Genomic DNA, 14,695 nt, shown 5'->3' with positions numbered 1-14,695 from the left:
TTTTAGTGTGCAGGATGTCTGAGCCAATTCCAATGATCTGAGACATAACAATTTCAGCACAATTTTAGGCACACTGCAGGTGTTCAGTACCTTCCCCCCGCCCTTCCCTTTCTCCAAAAGCATAAAGCTTGTTCAGGAACAAATAATTATAGTGAATAAACAAATTTTTAAAACAGATACATACATATGTAGACACATCTACTATATGTTATGTCGTAAGCACTTTGTTTCTCAACATAAACCCCAAAATACATTTTAATGGTTGTTTAATACCAGATTGATTTGATCTCTTTACTGGAATTTATCAGCCATGTCCTAACATCTATGCCCTACAAAGTCTCCTTATGGTAACCTATGTGAGAGCTGGACTAGGAGGATATGAAACAAAGTAGCCACAGAACAATGAGTTTATTTATTCAAGTTAACTTTATGTTTGTGTTTAACTCATTCAACAAATTTGCTCCATTACCTATTGATTGATGCCCTATTATTATTGGCTTTGAGGTCATTTTAAAATGGGAAAAAATACATTTCTATAATTGAGGCAAAGACTATCCTTAGCAGTTTTATGGTGTAATTAGAGTTTTAAAATTACCAAAATATTCTCGAAGTGGCAATTCTTAGTAAATTGAAAAAAAACTTAATTTCTAGAGTTACTCTTCTAGAGAATCATGTCAAGAGAATGAAGAGTTTGAGTACAAAATAACAAAAACTCAGGAGTAGGTTATTAGACACAACACTATCAGGGAAAATGGGTGAGAATAATAGAAGGCTACACTGTCCATGTACTCTTCTAATGAGTCAGAAGAATTACACTATTTTTTTCCAGCTGCATAAGCTTGGGTAAATAACTTCATTAACAACTATAAAGTACTTCAATTGGTTTTAAATTTTCTTGATGTTTAATTTTACATAGAAGTAACATTTGGGGGTAAACTTTACTTTGTAAAGCTCTAACTTTCAGGATGTCACTTACCATTTGTATTCCATTTATACAAATTCATATATATGGTTTTCCTGATAATATTCAAGTATTGTCAATAGTATTTCACCTCATTTAGGGAAAATTTGCAACAATTTGCCACGAAAGAATTTTCAAAGATGTGTGACAAGCTGTACACTCAAGCTGAAATAAAAGCTTTTTGGATTTTTCTTTTTACTGGGCCTCCAAATACTTAGCCAATTTAGTCCATAGACTAAGAATAGAAAGAATACCAGTCTGATGCACTGAATTCCAAGCAAGTGAATGTCATCAGTTACACAAGGACAGTGTAGAGGGGGTAAACTAGGAAATGGAGGCACCTGTGCTCGTGGTTTGGAAGAGGAAAAATAACCAAGGAAGGGCACCTAAAAATTATGATAGATTTATGAAATACCATCTTGATATATTAAACAGGAATATTTTTTGCTAATTTTTAAACCAAATTCTAAGGTAATAATCTTGATTTAAATCCATTGTGAATATTGTTCGTAGCCTTCAAGAACGACTTGCTAACCCTCACCTTCATAAGGATTTGGCCACAAACATATTTGTTCCTTACATCAATCTACTAACTACCCAAGTACAAAAATACTTCCATGGCATTCTATTGAGCTCTTCTAAAGTATCAAAAGTAGTAATTTGGTTTTGGTTAATTGTTTTTTATACATTAAAACAAAGGCTACATGGTCCATATTTATGTCCAAATATCACAACTCAAGAAGTACAGATATGTATGTATCTTAGGATCACTCATCTTCGGATCATTCATCTTAGACGGTTTATAATTCAATGTGTTGAATAATTACCATCAAATGCTTTTAATACACACTTTCAACTTCAGAGTAACTTTTTCTATCATATTTAGATATATTAACTGTAATTATTAATTGCATTTTTGGAAGCAATTTTAAATTTGATTTCTTAGTCTATTCAGTTTAAGAATGAAACATTCTTTATAAAATGTTCTACAGTTGGAAAAGAAAAAGCCAGTTACTTTTTATCAAATAGTAAAAGAGAAGAGGAAGACACCTCCATTTGAAAAACAGGTTTTTAGAAATTTAATAGAAACAAAAAAAATCTGGTATTCCCTTGTTATTTTGCCAGGCAACTTAAATATATTAAATAGGACAATATTTCTTAATAAAAAAAATAGAGAAGGTTGCAAAAGCCTCATTTTATGAAAATAATGGGTGAGAATAATAAAATTTACAGAAAGAAAAATAAAACGAAATGTCTCTTAGGAAATATCCTGGTCAAGTTGATTATATCTATCTATATCTTGTTTTATAGTACAAGCCAGGCTGAAAGTTTATAATGAAATGACCCTGACCTGAAGCCTCCTTTGTAAATGACTAGTGCCTTAATTATTTGCATCTGTGAACTCAAATGAACATACTTAAGGATATATCAATATGCTCATAAATCATCTGCAGGCGATAAGTAGTCCAACATAGATAATTAGAGAATTTACGGAAGGCTTACTCCCTCTGTTTATCTGCTTATGACATTTGCGGTGCAGCCCTAACAGCAGGATAATTACTAGATTTATTCATCAAACAAAATCACGCCTTCTGGGAATGCACAGTGACTCCGGTTTTAGGACTAATAAAGACATTTTTCACCAAAACTCAAGTACTAATTTGCTCAATAACTAGCTGCAATAAGCTTTTATGGAAGCACTCAAAGAAAAGGCTTGGCACCAGAGGGCAGATAATTAAAGGTGCAGTATCCCTATACAAAAGGATCTGAACAATTCCCTGACCATATTAAAATTTAATTGTTGAATGTTAATTGAAAAAAAATAAGTCGCTTCTGTTCTCTGCATTTCAGTAATTATTCTCCTCAGATCAAAAACCTTTCTATAGGTCTAACAAAAGAAAACCTAAAATAAAGTGTTCTTAACACTGGGCATAGAGTACCTCAGTAAAATAGAAAAATTAAGATTTTCCCCGATACTGGTCTTACACAAAGCTCTTATTCATTTGCTTTCAATTCTTCCCCCTTGTCTCTTCCTCCACCCCTCCCTAACACCACAACCGTTATCATTCAAGTTGTTTTTCATTATAAGTTTCAGCAACTTTATAAATCATAATGACCTAGAGTATTTCCTAGGATTCTCTTCTATATCTAGAAAAGGGATCTTTTTCAAATAGAAAAGCATTCTTAACCAAACTCATTGAACATTAAATAAAGTGATCATGACCTAGTTTGCTTGTCCACATAGAATGTCATCTCTCAAGGAATTGAGTTAACTCCATTAAATTCCACCTATAAAATAGTAATTGTGAAGTGTTTTTTTTTTTTAACATGTTTCCACATGGGATAGTTGGGAAGTTCACTAGAAGCTAAGCTTCTACACTATACCAAAAATCAGAAATTCTCAGGCCCTTGCACTCACTTTCTGCTGCAAAGGAATGATGAACTACACAAAATGCAGACTTTTAAACTCATATTTAATTGTTTAATGTCATGGCTCTTGGTAGAGCATTGTTGCTTGAAAAATAAATTGGGTAATTCAATTAAATGGCTACAGAAGATACATCATATCAGATGTAGAAAGGCACTAACCCCAGCTTGAACTTGACGTCCCACATCGCTTCACTTATTTGACAAATGGATTCTTGAAAATAATTGAAACACATGGCTGCCAGCATAGGTCAATAATACTTTTTTGCCATTCAGCCTCTTAACAGCTTCCATTTTTTCTTGCACTGTGCCATTCAGGGCAAAGATTGCATTTGCCTGGTAAATCATGCAAGCATTATTACTAAAATGGGACTAAATGCAATGAAAATGGACTACATAAAAGTAATGGCACTTAAGTAAAAGGAAGACCATCTACTAGGGCAAACACTAAATGTCAGAGTTAAATACTATATGACATTACTTCCATTACAAGCTCATATTATGCACATAAGAAAGCAAACTCACTAACTACAACTGCTACTACGTTTTCATGTTGTTAACTTAGCCAGTGTTTTCAAGAAAACTACTGTTAATAAAGACTTAAAGCAAAGCCACACATATGCTATTTCAAGTTTTCTCCTGCATCTTTAGGTATAATATTACATTTAGGCAAAAACTCCATCACTGCCCACATTTTCAATTGAACATCACTAACAGATTTAAAAACTGATTCTTGGGCTTTGGGGTATCATGGGGTGGGGGTGGGGGATAAATTCAAAGCCAAGAAATTTAAGAGTTTTGTCCAAATAAAAAGGTTTTGAATGGGGTGGGGGGAGTAAAACATATACTTAAGCCTAGATTATACGGACCTCAAGTATTTATTTAAATTACTTTTAAAATTTCAACTATCATATTATATACTCGAAACAGTTAAAAGCAAACTAGCACATAAAGCAGAATATGAAGATTCAAATAAAAAGTCATTTTTTTGTTTTCCATATGGTTACAGAGACCACCAATTTCTTAATGTTTTGGTTTAGTTTGATGTAATTTTTGATAAGAAAAGGTATCCCAGTTTCTTAATGTTCAAACCTTCACAATTATTTCACAGCTAGCCAATACGCCTCAGCGATTAAAAAACTCAGTTGTAATGTCTCTTGCCTCCACCCCTCTGCTATGAGGAAATTACTCAATCTCTTTATGCCTCAGTTTTCACATCTGTAAAATGAAGATAAAGATAGTTCTCCCTGTATGAGTTTCTAAGAGGATTAAGTGTTTAATGTAGTACTTACTAATACAGGCTTAATATATATCTTCAGGCATTGTATACAGACTAATATGAATCAGTATCAAGGCTTTTTTTTTTTTTTTAAGACAAGAGAGGTTCTTAAATGAACACGTATGCATTTTGACACTGGAGTCCAACTTAAATATTCTCAGGTCAGGTTTGATTTTTTTTTTTCCACCCTTTCTAAATCATAAAGCTCTTTTAACTTTCATTTCATTGATCAAACTGTCTTTTCTTTTGAAACGCTAACTCCTTAAAAGTTATACTGCAACTATCAACATCCATTGATCTTAACCTTCAGATGAACCCAGTTCCCTTTAAGAGCTAATTGTGCTATTTCAGGTTCCTGAAGTTTTCTAGACAAATTTTCTCCAACCAAGCACATTAAGTACCAGGGAAGCTAACTCCTCAGGCTGCTTAAGATTATAATCATCATCTACAAAACTCTCCACCTTTTTTAACACATTATTCATTTGTTATTGTTTTTCCCCTCTTTAGCAATCTCTCACCCCAACCCCTTCCACCATTCAGCTCTGGCACAGCCAAACCTTGAGTCTTTTACTGGAGCTCAACATGTATTTATCTGATTATGGGGGGGGGGGTATTTATGAAAAACTTCAATCGGCATTACCGTTTTGCTGGTTTATGTTTCACAAGATTTGGCTTATTAAATAAAATCATTCAATTGAGAAAAATTAAATAGATATGTGGTAGTAAATTTCCCGAAGCTTTCAGTTTGTCTTGGGTTTTCAGGGCACTAAGGTTTTGTTAAAAAATGATACTCTAAACCCCCAAACACTGGAGTGGGTAGAAAACAGAGTAGTCTTATTTTTGTCATAACTATTGAAATAATATTAAAAGAAAAATAATCACAATTGTTACAACCACAGAAATGATCGCAATTACATGTTTCAAACATATTTTGATACTAATATATTACAGAAAACAGTTGATAAAACTGATTCACAGATTCCTATCAACTATTCAAAAGTGGTCAATGAATTTAGGTTTATTACAGTTATTTTAAATTTCAGTATTAAATTAATAAAATGCTGCTGATTCATCGACATAAAATATTGAATTTAAGGATTATTAGCCTTGCATTGAAATAGGACTACTCTGCTATTCACGGGTTCCTATAATATAATTTATTTTACATATATGTTTTGCAAAATATTCATTCCCCAAATTTGAAAGTCAAGAAACAGAACATTTGTCTGCACATTCACAAGAATTAAATATGTTACATTTAATTCTAAAATGACACTCATACAAATATAGGTTTTGTGTATTAAAAGATTCTTGTCTCAAAAAAGTGTCTAACGGGAAAATTTGCTGGCCCAGTAGCTTGATTTAGGCAGGGTATTTCAAAATTCTCAGAGCTTACTTTTCGCAATTAAGGATTATGGAAACAATCCTGGTAAGCCTAAAGGGTATTGAATTGTGCTTGTAGAACATTAAGCAAACATGGATATCTCCAGATTCACAAAGCTCCAATAAAACCATGTGTATGTAATTAGATCAATCAACAGGAACCATTATGAGATGTATGTCAGAGGAAGGCTCATAACAAGCAGCCATATAGAGAGCATTAACTCTACCCACCGAAGGCCTAATTCGCTCAATACACAGACATCACTTCAATCTATAATAATATTACATCTATTAATAGTGTGTGGGATAAGTACTTTTTAACCAGGCAAAACAAAATAAAAAACATAGGTAAACACTGTTTCTATTTTAACATACTTGGCAACAACTGGCAAAAACATGGAGTATTTTTCACTAAAGTTTTTTTTCTCTAAACAAAATAGCAAATGCTATCACTGCCACCGGGAAAAACAAAGACCTTAAACCCAATGGATGGTGTGGTATGCAAATACACTTTTACCTTAAAACTACCCCAAATGAAAACTGTAAAAGCTAACTACATAACAAGCCAAGAGCTACTGTGTTCTAAACTTCCGTTTGAACGTTGTGGCTTATACAGCCTAGGATACAGCTAAGCAATTAAAATAAGGCTTTGTATCATTCCTTCCAAACTATTACAACATTTATGAGCTTTCATAAACATAACGGTTTATAAAAGCAAAAGGACTCCTTGATTCCTTTTAAATCTAACTCCAAAAGTTCAAAGACTTAAATACACACCTACACTGATTTGCTCGGGCTGCCATAACCGACACCATGGACTGGGTAATTTAAACAACGGAAATTTATTTACTCACAGTTTTAAAGTCCAGAAGTCCAAACTCAGGGCCTGCTGGTTGTGTCTCTTCCGAGGGAGCCGCCCACGCCACGCCCACACTCGCACGCTCCCGGCAGCCTCAAGTGGCCTTTCTTTTATAGGGACGCCCATGTCTGTTTCCTAGCTGTTTCTTCTTAAAAGGCACGGGTTGTACTGACTTAAAGGCCAATCCATGTGATCTCATTTCACCTTAGTTGTCACTGTAGAGGCCTTCTCTCCAAATATAATGACTATTATAAGGTACTTAGGAGTTACCGACTTTTGGTTTTTGATGACACAATTCAGCCCCTAACAATACCTTTAATATTTCATTACCCATTTTTTAAATGACATTTTTATTTTAAATCCAGTTAAAAATATTTGCACTGATTATTGCGGTGAATATTACAAACACCTAACAAAGTGGCTGTCAAACTATGTTTATTAGAATCATCTGGAGGGCTTGTTAAATCACAATGACCTCCAGCCCTAGAGTTTTTGATATAGTAGATGCGGGATGCGGCCTGACAATTTGCATTTCTGCCAGGTTCCCAGGTGATGCTAATACTGCTAGTCTGAGTACTACACCTTGAGATCCAGTGATGTAGGACGAACTTTCCAAAGTTATTTCTATAGCATTAGCATAACTTTAAAAGTAAATTAGATAAATTCCGATAAAACTACATAATCCCCCTGAAACATGAAACTTTATGAAAGTAAGTAGTGAGTTCTGATAATAAACTCGTGCATTAGGAAGCATATATGGGTACTTTAAAAATGAGTAGCTAGGATTTGAAAGATGTTTTCTCTTTTTCTAGCCATTTCTCATGAAAAATTTCTTTTTTAAAACAATGTTACTCTGAAGAAGACATAAAGATAATTCACAAAGAGAAAAACTCTAAGAATTATTGAAAGACAGATAACAATTCCTTTTTTAAAAATGCAGCAGTCTACTATGAAAGGAGACTACAATCCAGTTCTCCATTCAGGCATTACACATGGTGTGTTCCACTTTAAGCCTACACCGAGCACAGGGTTATGCTTAGGAAGATGAAACCTTCCTCCCATTTATAAGCCTCCTCCACTCGGAAGTAGGGAAGGGCTGATCAGTTCACCAAGTCTGTAAGGTAACGGTAAGCCCAAAGGAAATGGAGATAAATTTTCTTCCTTAAAATCAAACAACAAGTCAGAAAAAAATACTGTCAATTTGAAGTTGTCCCCCGAGATAAATGCAGACAGAGGGAGAGAGACGTTCAGGTGAAGGGTCAGCACGGGCAGCTGCACGGAAGAAAGAAGTCATGGAGGAAAGTATGGAGACAGTGTTGAGAGACAAAAACATCCTGTTTGACTCTAAGACACAATTTCAAAGGAGCGTTAAAGAAAATTACTTGAAGATACCTCAACTCAAGTTGAGCAACTGTAAACGCAGTAGGTACAAGCAGAAAACTGGGTCAGCGCTGTCCCTTAACATCTGTATTTATAATCATTGCAAGTTAGTTTGACATGGGTTTACATGAAGATGGAGTGACTGTGTTACGAACCTTCAACTTCAGTAGTAAAAGGAATGAAGCATGTATTAGGATAGCAGAAAATGAATTGTATATCATTATTAAAGGCAAATACTATTTGATCTAAAATATTTATATATTATAATTATGGTTTATCATCTATAATAAGTAAAGTCTGAATTAATGAGTGGGTATGAGAACAGAGAATTCTGTTCTATTATTAATATCTAATCAACTTTTATTGATTATTTTGATTACAAACACTTGAACTTCTCTTTAAAGGAGGCCAATTCTCGGTTTTTATGTCATGTGGCAGACACTGAGAAATATACGTTATTATTCTGGTATGTATGCTGTAGAATTGGGATAATTATGAAAACCAATAGCAAGTTAAAATCGAAGAATTTTCATCATCTGAGTAGTGTCATGAATCCTTATTAAACTGCAGGAATTTATTTTCCACCAGTAAAAAAACAACAATGAAAACAACACATTATTATTACGAGTAACATTCTGAACAGAGATTTCTTTTAAATGCATTAAATTAACATGGAAAGGGAATTTCCATACATAGAATAAATTGACTGTAGAGGAGTATAAAAATGTGACAAGTACACAAATATCAAAATACTCAAAAGTACAGGTGTTAACTCTGCTTCTTCAGTCGTTGGCAAACCTGTACTGGAGGAAATGAATAAAATCATCATACAGAGGGATTATTATTTATTCAATTACATATAGTTAAGACAGCCCAATAAATTATTTACATGTCTAACATCCTACCATATTACAGAATTTTCATGAGAGTAGTCTCAAGAATCCCTGATAATTTTGAATACACACACATACACACACATACACTGTGTTCTGTGCACTTGCCTTCTTTTCTGTCATCTCCTACAGCCAAGAGTAACATTAGTTTCCTATAGTTTCCAGTGACTAAACACAACACAAACTTATTATCTTAAAATTCTAGGGCCACTGAGTGCCTCAGTGGATTAAGCATCCAATGCTGGCTCAGGTTATTTTCTTGAGATTTGTGAGTTGAGCTCTCTGCATCAGGCTCTGTGCTGACAGCTCAGAGCCTCGAGCCTCAAGCCTGCTTTGGATTTGGTGTCTCCCTCTCTGTCTCTCCCTAATGCACGAGTGAGTGCTTTCTCTCTCTCTCTCTCTCTCTCTCTCTCTCTCTCTCTCTCTCTCTCTCTCTCTCACCCTCTCTCTCAAATATAAATAAACATAAAAAAAAACGTTTACAGGTTCCAAGTCCAAAATTCAGGTCTATTTTCAGAGGCTCTCAGCATTCCTTCAGAGCTTTCCCACATTCCTTAAGTCATCATCCCTTTCCCTCAGCAAAGTCAGCAAATCACACCCCTGCCTTCTGCTCCCAACATGAATCACATCTCCTTCTCCGGCTCTCCCTTATAAAGACCCAATTATTACCCTGCACATGCCCAGACAATTCAGGATAATCTGCCTTTCTCAAGATTCTTTTTACCTCTTGACCTCCTTGATCCATTTCTTCTACCCCTTCAAATAAGAGTCTTAACTTACACCTGCAATGCAAGCAACATTCACAGGTGCCAGAGATTAGGATGTGGACATTTTTAGGGATCATTGTTATACCGAGTATAACTATTACAGTGCTTTACTTTTCCCTATTTCCTCAACAGTTCCCAATGCTTCCTCAGACTACTGCAATTGCTCTTTTGCCCCAACCACTGATCTGATATTTTTCTTATCAAGCTCATTAGGATATCTTGCTGCTAAATATTCAAGGCACGTTCTTACCTTCTCTGACTACTGTCTTAAACTTATGTTGCTTGAGTCTGCCTTTCCTCCTAAATTTTATTTCTCTGGGCTTCCATGTTGCTCTCTTCCTTCCCCCAAACTATTCATTGCTCCTCCAGAGGGTTGTTTTGTTTTTGTTTTTGTTTTTTGTTTTTTCACAAACTTCTCTTCCTTCTCTCAGGGCTGACTGTGGTCTTTTACTTTGTTCTAACTCTACCTATTTTTATTGTCTCCTATGATCTCATCTATGACTACATTTTCTGAATGGATCAGTCCCAAATATCTGTCATTTATACCACTCTCCTGAATTCTGTTGTCCAGCTACTTGTCCTTTTCTATGAACAAACAGAACTCTAAAATCAACATGCCCAAATGTACAGAATGATTTATGGGAAACAATCACTACACCTCCCTCTTTTTCATGATGTCTCTCCTTTTTAATTTTATATTATTATATTATATAATTATAAATATAAATAAATTAATAATTATTATAAATTATAAACAATAATTTAACATTTAATTATAAATAAAATTATAATAATTATATTAGCTATATATTAATTATAAATATAAATAAATCAATGATAATTATAAATTATAATTTAATATTTAATTATAAATAAAAATTATAAGTATCATTTATAAATTAATTCTAAATTAATTATATTATATATTATATATTATATTATTATATTATTTTTATTATTATTTGTCAGTATCCTTTTCCTGGTCACCAATCCAGAAAATGTGAAATCATTCTTTATAATAAATCTTTCTTCTTTTAAACCTCATGCATAATCCTACCAATTACCAAATTCTTTGGCTTTAATTTTGAAATATTTCTTAAATCTAATTTATCCGTACCATTTCAGAGTCATGGCTGTACTCCAGATCATAGTCATTCTTAGAACCTGTTCATCCCACATTCTCCTAATAAGTTCTTTCTCTCTGGCATGTACAACCACATTGCTACCAAAACAATCTAATAGGCAGATATGACAAAGTCACAATATAAAAGAATTAATTTTCTCTTCTTTTTCCCTACCCCTTGTCTAGTTTTTTGGCACATGGAACTATTTGCTTTTCCATGCCTCCTTGCTGCTCCACTTTTAATGCTTTTCCCTAATTGTTTTCCTCTTTATTTTGCTTTTTATAATGCGTTGAGGTTAAATGAGATAACATTAAAAACTCGCAGCATGATATCTAGAATATAGTAAACATTCATTAGTTATTAATTCCCTCTTTGTTCTCTTCCTCCTTCTTCCCGAGAGCTCTCCAGATAATTTTAATCATGAATGCTACCAGTTTATCCAGTTAAATTTTAACCTAGTGGCCATTGGCCATCCAGAAGTCAGGGACAACTTCTGTAGATTTCTCCTTCCTTGGAGTTTATGAACAACATATATTATTCCTTAACTGACTGAACCACCCAGGTACCCCATGAACAACATATATTATTCCTAAGGATAGGACTCCAGTGAAATATTCTACCAAATACTTAAGAATAAAATCCCAAACTATTAGTCTATGAAATGCCTTAGCCAATTCTTCAGCTTCTACAACTTAGATAAACATTTTTTCTCTTTTCCTCTTATAATCAATCAGATGATCTATATTAGGACCACTGATACACCATGTATCAATACCATAAAAACAGGATTCTTCTATATCCACATGAAAAAGAAATTTCTACTCACAGAAGTTTTACAGTTTTTCATATATGCATGAGTTTGTGCCACTTTGAAAATTCAGCACTTTACTCCTTCCTTTAAACCTGTATTTTGGGAACTCCACAATCCACAGATTAAACTTCAAAATCATCTCACCTCCAACCATTTCCCATCACCTTTACCATCACCAGCCTGGTCCACTTGTAGCCTACAAACTTTCATGATCCTTTCCTAATATAATTCAGTTTTCGTCACTCATCTGTTTCCTAACTCTCTCCGGACAAAAAGCCATGGTTTTACACAAGCCTTCCAGGGATGACGCATCTACCCTCTGGTTACTTCTCCTTCCTCTACTGGTGCTCCGCTCTCCTTGCTATAGTCCCTCTGGCCACCTGAACCGCACAAGCAGGCACACCCAGTCTTCTGCAGAGGATGGTTTCCTTCAGGTCACTGCTCAACTGTCACCTTGGCAACCCATTCCCCTCAGGCCATCCTATTAAAAGCTGAAATTCCACATTTTCTTTCCTGCTTTCTCCCCAGCATTAACAACATTTTAAATATTGCTTTTTAAGTATGTCTCTTTCTTCTCTTTATTAGATGGTTAGGGCTCTGAGGATGGGGGATTTGTCATCTTTGCTCACTGTAGCACTAGTGAGCACCCCAAAAAGTGCCTGATACATAGTAGGGGCTTACTAAGTATTCAGGGAAATAAAAGAGTTTCTGTGAGATTCTTCAGAGACTATCAAGCCAACTTATTTTGGCAATTTTGATAGGCATGGACAGTTTATCAGGATGGCACAGATAAATCTAATGGGAAAGAAATAAACTTCATACCTCATATTTTTGCCCAGAGCTCTTCTTCAGCAACACTGTACTGAGATTATAGTCTGGGGACTCTGTACTAGGGTCTAAAAATAAAATTAAATGGCATCAGAGCAGTATCATGGACACATCAACACTTGTGGGACAAAGGCCCCGGACATAAAGATATGTTATGCTTTCATTTAAACAAGGATGAACTAAGATTTTTCAGAAATCTTAGTAGTATATGAATTAGAATATTTTGAGCCAATGTAGTAGTAAAAACTTGCTACAGGGACTTCCCATAAGGGAAGATAATCATGTTACAGGTCTTAAGACATTTAACACTAATGTTACATCTGCATGCAAAGAAAAAAGAAGAATCTTCTGGATATTAAACCTCTTTGTGACTCTTCATAAAGCAAAATATTAAAATTTTTACATATATTCTCTCTATATAAAACTTGTTTTAATTATGAAAGGGAGTGTTTCATGTTTACTATATAAAATATTTCTATATAGTCAACTTCTATTTAATATCCCTTGCAGTACTCTTTCTATATATTATTTGAATATTTCATTCAAATATGTAGGTTATATTAAGAGCTGGTCAATCATAATTACTCATGGATGTCTTTCCTTCACAATTTAATGCCACATGCCTTTATTTCCTAGAGAAAAAACAAAGTATTACAGGTAAAGTAATATCAGAACAAAGTTGATACCCTTGAAGATATTGTTAACTAGCAAATCTAATTCAACAATTAACATCAAACAATTTTAGTTTATAAAGAGCTAAAAATGAATTGGAAACCAAAAAACCCCATAATAATGAGTAAAATGGCTTTTATAGGTCACTTAATAGAATATGGGAGTTTTCAATCATATTCCCATCTTTTAAGAAAAACAAAATTAATTAATTATCTCTAGGCAGTTAGGAATCTGTACAATTTCCCAAGGACATGGGCATACAATTCACATTCACTGGCTCTACTTCTCTCTTAGGTTTTTTTTTGTTGTTGTTGTTGTTGTTTTGTTCAAACTCCAGTGGCTAAAGATCTAGGGCTAAGTATCTTTATGGAAAAGATTGTGATAAAGTAAATATTTTCCTAGCCCCATTTCCTTGACTCCCAAGAAATGTAATTTTTTTCAGCTTAATTAAAATGTATTGAGAAATCCTGTGATGATGGTTTTCGCCTCTCAACTTGGAAGGAGGAACCAACACTGTAGGAAATCACTCTGAAATCACACCGTCCCAATACCTCTGCCCAACAGTGGGAGGAGCAAAATCATTCCTCTGAAAATTGGTCACATTTTGTTCATCCAAAAAGGGTTGGGACGGCAGATGCAAAGGAGACCATCACATGTTACTGGGGTCATGTTGGGGTTGTGCTCCTCATAAACCAGGTTAAAACAGATCCAATTCTTCTCTGGGGTTGCAGTTCCTAGTCACCAAGCTCATTTCTTACCCTCATTTGGGCTGTCATAGCCCTGGGGGTAAAACTTTCATCCTGTAGGCTCAGGACAAGGTTGTCAGCCATGAGACAGATATGGTCCTGTGATGTGGGAATTGTCTTGGAGATGTTTTGGTCTGCCTGGATCTTGCACAGTCTGGTATAGCAAGGATTCTTGCTCAGGGCTTCTCCGAGGTGAGGAGGTTGGGTTAAGGTTCACACAAGGCCCAGTCTCAAGCCCTGGCCTCATCCTTACTCCTCCAGTCCTTTTCTGGGCTCTCACATCCAAGGCTGTGCTCAAACAGCTTGAGCCCAGACCCACTTCGTTCTGCATTTGTGGTCCCCTCGCAGGCAGCTGCCAACATATGTATTAAGAAGCAAAGAATAGAGTGAGGTCAGTTTGGTAAATTTAGATGAAATAATATATATTTTATGTGCTCATAATTCCATCTCCAGCTTTTTTCCACAAGTATATATTTGTGGATTAAATAGATTTAAGGATTAGTGGGACACTCCTGTTACCTTCAGATCTTCACTAATCCAAGTATGCAATTCTACGGATTGTTAA

General features: G+C 34.7%; 1 long non-coding RNA gene across 1 annotated transcript; it reads right to left on the bottom strand.

Annotated features, from left to right (window-relative positions):
- Positions 1-8,735: 8,735 nt before the first annotated feature.
- On the bottom strand, positions 8,736-14,466 carry LOC115294101. Its single transcript, XR_003909720.1, has 3 exons — positions 14,143-14,466; positions 12,707-12,780; positions 8,736-9,092 (listed from the first exon to the last, which is right to left on the bottom strand). It is a non-coding gene; the product is annotated as an uncharacterized LOC115294101 (long non-coding RNA).
- Between the last annotated feature and the right edge of the window lie 229 nt (positions 14,467-14,695).

The sequence above is a fragment of the Suricata suricatta genome, chromosome 6 (assembly GCF_006229205.1).
Source record: "Suricata suricatta isolate VVHF042 chromosome 6, meerkat_22Aug2017_6uvM2_HiC, whole genome shotgun sequence".
In the NCBI taxonomy this organism is placed as follows: Eukaryota; Metazoa; Chordata; class Mammalia; order Carnivora; family Herpestidae; genus Suricata; species Suricata suricatta.
This window is presented reverse-complemented; position numbering and strand designations above follow the sequence as displayed.